Source organism: Myotis davidii, unplaced genomic scaffold (assembly GCF_000327345.1).
Source record: "Myotis davidii unplaced genomic scaffold, ASM32734v1 scaffold248, whole genome shotgun sequence".
Classification (NCBI taxonomy): Eukaryota; Metazoa; Chordata; class Mammalia; order Chiroptera; family Vespertilionidae; genus Myotis; species Myotis davidii.
In genome coordinates this window covers 676,514-681,676 of record NW_006299220.1, presented here as the reverse complement: position 1 = coordinate 681,676, position 5,163 = coordinate 676,514, and positions in this window count along the sequence as shown.

Sequence of the window (5,163 nt, the reverse complement as noted above, 5' to 3'; positions counted from 1 at the left end):
GCCATGTACCTTGGTTGCGGGCACATCCCCAGTAGGGGATGTGCAGGAGGCAGCTGATCGATGTTTCTCTCTCATCGATGTTTCTAACTCTCTATCCCTCTCCCTTCCTCCCTGTACAATAAATAAATAAATAAATAAATAAAGTCTGTTTTGTCGGATATGAGTATTGCTACTCTAGATTTTTTTTCTTTTCCATTTGCATGGAAATTTTTTTCCCCATCTCTGCACTCTCATCTTCTCTGTGTTTTGTTTTGAGGTGGGTCTCTTGTAGACAACATATAGTTGGGTCATGCTTTTGTATTCTTTTAGCTACTCTAGGCATTTTGATTGGAGCATTTGATCCATTTACATTTAGGATGAACTAATAGGTACTTATTTATTGCCATTTTAACTATATATGGCTAGGTTTCTTTCTCTGTTTCTTATTATTACAGCAGTCCCTTTAGCATTTCTTTGTAATGCTGGCTTGGTGGTGATGTACTCCTTTAGCCTGTTTTTGTGTGGGAAGCTCTTTATTTGACCATCTATTTTGAATAAGCTTTGCTGGATATAGTAATCTTGGTCTCAGATCCTTGCTTTCCATTACCTTAAGTACTTCATGCCATGTCTTTCTGGCTTGTAGAGTTTCTGATGAAAAATCAGGTGTCAGCCTTATGGGGACTGCTTTGTAGGTAACAGTTTTCTTTTCTCTTACTGCCTTTAAGATTCTCTCTTTGTCTTTAATTTTCGGCATTTTAATTATGTGTCTGGGCATGGGCCTCTTTGGGTTCTTCTTGCTTGGGGGTCTCTGTGACTCCTGAACTGGTATAACTTTTTCCTTTACCAGGTTAGGGAAGTTTTCTGCCATTATTTCTTCAAACACTTCTCTGTTCCTTTCTTCCTTTCTGCCTCTTCTAGCACACCTGCTATTCTAATATTACTTTCCATGTTGTTCCACAACTCTCTTAAGCTGTCCTCCTGTTTTTTAATTGTTTTTTCCTTTTCATTCTCTGATTGATATTTTCAACTTTGTCTTCTAATTCACTCATTTGATCCTCAGCTTCCCCTAATCTGCTGTCTGTTCTTTCCAATGTTTTCTTTATGTGTATTATGTCATTCTTTATCTCAGACTGTTCCTTTTTTCAAAGTTACTACAGTGGGGCCTTGACTTATGAGTTTAATTCGTTCCGAGACTGAGCTCGTTAAGGGGCTTGTTAACTCAAATTACTCTGTCAACTCAATGCAAAATATCGGCGGAGAGACAGCTGGTATTCTCAAAAAACTCATTAGTCAGGACACTCATAAGTCAAGGCCCCACTGTATGTCTTTTTTCATGCTGTTGAGCATATTTACCATCATTACTCTGAACTCTGTTTCAGATAAATTTCTTATCTCTGCTTCATTTATCTCTTCTATTGGACATTCTCTAGTTTTATTTGGGCGTTATTTTTTTGTCTCCTCATTTTGGCTTTTTGGGTTTGTGGCTATATATTACTAGAGGCCCGGTGCACAAAAATTTGTGCACTTGGGGGAAGGGGGCTTCCCTCAGCCCGGCCTGTGCCCTCTCGCAGTCTGGGACCCCTCGGGAGATAACGACCTGCTGGCTTAGGCCTGCTCCCAGGTGGCAGAGGGCAGGCCCAATCCCTAGGGGCAACCCCTGGTTGGGCTCAGAGCAGGGCCGATTGGGGAGTTGGGGCGCCTTCCCCTGTCATGCACAGAGCAGGGCGGATTGGGAGGGTGTGATGCCACCCTCAGTCACGATCAGGGTAGGGCCGATTGGGGGGTTGGGGCACTGCCCCCTGTCACACTCAAGGCAGGGTCGATGGGGAGGCTATGCCTCTACCCCATCACACACAGAGCAGGGCTCGTGGGGGGAGGGGGGTTGGGGCGCTGCACCTTGTCACCCACAGAGCCGCAGGGTGATCAGGGGGTTTGGGCGCTGCCCCCCCTCACGCTGATCCCGGTGCTGGGAGGCATATTACCCTTTTACTATATAGGGTAGAGGCCTGGTGCATGGGTGGGGGCCGGCTGGTTTGCCCTGAAGGGTGTCTTGGATCAGGGTGGTGGTCCCCACTGGGGTGCCTGGCCAGTCTGGGTGAGGGGCTGAGGGCTGCTTTCAGGCTGGGACTGAAGCTCCCAACCGCTCCTTTTTTTCTTTTTTTTAATTTTTATTCAGGGCCAGCTTTAGCTCTGAGGCCTCGGCTGCTGACAACAGGTTTCTGGCCTTTGTTTACCATCTGTATTTGATACAATGTTGCAGTCTGGCTGGCTGAAGCCCATATAGTTACTTAGAGTTGCAGCTGAGAGGCCAGCAAGTCAGGCGGGGAACTTGGTTTCCTCCGTCACTGAAGCAAGCAAGCCTCTTGTTAGTTTCAAGCTGCCTGGCTGCCGGCCGCCATCTTGGCTGCCAGTTAATTTTCATATCTCACTGATTAGCCAGTGGGAAGGGTAGCAGTCATACGCCAATTACCATGTTTCTCTTTTATTATTGTCGATGGAGATCCTCTACACCTCTCAATCTCTAGTGCAGGACAGTGTTTAAGGCTGTTTCTGTCTAATTAGAGCAAAGACTCAAAGCCTCCAGAGACTGTCTCTGCCTAGAGACTGATAGGATTCAACTTGAATTGCCCCCCAGGCAGTCGTCCTCAGGCATGGTAAGAGTTTTTTCTAACAGAGTAGGGCAGTTGCTTCTGCCTGGAGGCTAATTGTTATTTTAAGTGGCCTCAGGGCAAGATGTTTTCCAGTAGGGTGTGTCAACTGTCTTTCCCCCAAGCAAGCAAATGTCTATGTGGGAAAGGTGTCCTCTGCTGGGTGAGGGAATGACTTAGCTCAGGATACTTGGGGTGTCTGCTTTCTGAGCTCTATCCTGGGTGTCCCAGGTCCTGGCTTCTGCTCTCACAGCTCCAGTCTACTTCATCCTCCCTCTGCGGCAGCACAAGGTGGGTGGCTCCACAGGGAATTTTGTGTGTTGGCTATTTAATAGGGTGCCTGAATTTTCAGCTGTTACTCCCTGGCAGAAAGAACCCCACTGCTTTTAATAGTTAGATGTTATGTGGGTACCCTCCTCAGTTTGCTGTTCTCTGCTGGGGAGCCCAGCTTTGGGGTTAGATCCCAGAGTTCTCAGTGGAAACCCACCCACAGCTGAGATATCTCTCTGGGTCTTCAGTTGCTGTCTATGGGCTCCTGCCCAGCCCTTTTGTGCTTCCGCCTCTCCTACCAATCTCTATGCAGTCTCCACTTTCAGTCCTCTGGTATCAGGGTTCTCTCCTGCGAGATTTTCGTTGATTATTCAGGAACTTCTTCTGTATTTTAGTTGTAATTCCAGTTTGTTCCTGGGAGCATGTCCGTGCAGCACCCACTTACTCTTCTGCCATTTTTAATCCCTGTTTTGTTTTCATGTGATGTCTTTGTCAGGTGTTGGTATCAGAGTAATGCTGGAATGGTTGAGAAGTATTCCTCTTCACTATTCTGGAAAAGTTTCAGTAGATTGGTAAATGTATAATACTTAGTATAGTTCGAATTCACCAGTGAAGTTCCCTAGGCCTGGATTTTTATTTGTTAGTAAGTTTTTAACTATAATTTTAATTTCTGTAGAGATATTTTATGTATCCATTTCTTCTTGGGTGAGCTTTGGAGTTAGTGATCTTCAAGGAATATTGGTCCATTCATCTAAATTATTTGATTTATTGATTTGAAGTGACTTATATTCTCTTAACTTTTAAAATTGAGATGTAATATAAAGCATTGAAATATAATAAAATCACTTTTTTTCATATGTTCAAAATATTGTGCAACCATCAGCAGTATTTAATTGCAGAATACTTTTATCACTCTGAAAAGAAACCCCATACGTATTAGCAATCAATTTCTGTCCTCTTCCCGCTCTTATCTCTTCAACCATTAATCTATTTTTTTGTCTCTATGAATGTGGTTGTTCTGGACATTTCATATATATGGAATCGTGACCTTTTGTGAGTAGCTATTTTTAAAAAAAATATATTTATTTTTTATTAATTTCTTACAGAGAGGAAGAGAGAGGGACAGAGAGTTAGAAAAATCGACGAGAGAGAAACATCAATCAGTTGCTTCCTGCATACCTCCTAGTGGGGATGTGCCCGCAACCAAGGCACATGCCCCTGACCAGAATCGAACCTGGGACCTGTCAGTCCACAGGCTGATGCTCTATCCACTGAGCCAAACTGGTCAGGGCTGTGAGTAGCTATTTTAACTTAGCATAATGTTTTTAAGGTTCATCCATGTTGTAGCATGTATCAACATCTTATGGCTGAATAATATTCCACTATAAATCACATTTTGTTTATCCATTCAGCAGTTTATAGACATACTAGAGGCTCGGTGCACAAAAATTTGTGCGCTCGGGAAGGGGGGGGGTACCTCAACCCGGCCTGTGCCCTCTCGCAGTCTGGGACCCCTCGGGAGATAACGCCCTGCTGGCTTAGGCCTGCTTCCGGGTGGCAGAGGGCAGGCCCAATCCCTAGGTGCAGCCCCTGGTCGGGCTCAGAGCAGGGCCAATTGGGGAGTTGGGGTGCCGCCCCCTGTCATTCACAGAGCAGGGCGGATTGGGAGGTTGCAATGCCCCCCTCAGTCACACTCAGGGCAGGGCCGATTGGGGGGTTGGGGCACCGCCCCTTGTCACACTCAAGGTAGGGTCGATGTGGAGGTTGCGGAGCCACCCCCTGTCACGCACAGAGCAGGGCCAATCACGGGGTTGGGGCACTGCCCCCGGTCACACACAGAGCAGGGCCCATCAGGGGCGTTGGGGAACTCCCCCCTGTCACGCACAGAGCTGGGACGATCAGGGGGTTGGGGAGCTCCCCCCGTCACGCACAGAGCAGGGCCCATCAGGGGAGTTGGGGAGCTCCCCCCTGTCACGCACAGAGCAGGGTCGATCAGGGGATTGAGGAGCTCCCCCCCGTCACTCAGAGAGTAGGGCCGATAGGGGAGTTGGGGTACTGCCCCCTGTCACACACAGAGCAGGGCAGATCAGTGGGTTGGGGCGCCACCACTCTCACACCCACGGCAGGGCTGATTGGGAGGTTATGGCTCTACCCTGTCACACACACAGCAGGGCCCGTGGGATGGCAGGGGGTTTGGGGCGCCGCACCCTGTCACACACAGAGCCGCAGGGCGATCAGAGGTTGGGGGGCTCCCCCGTATCAGGCC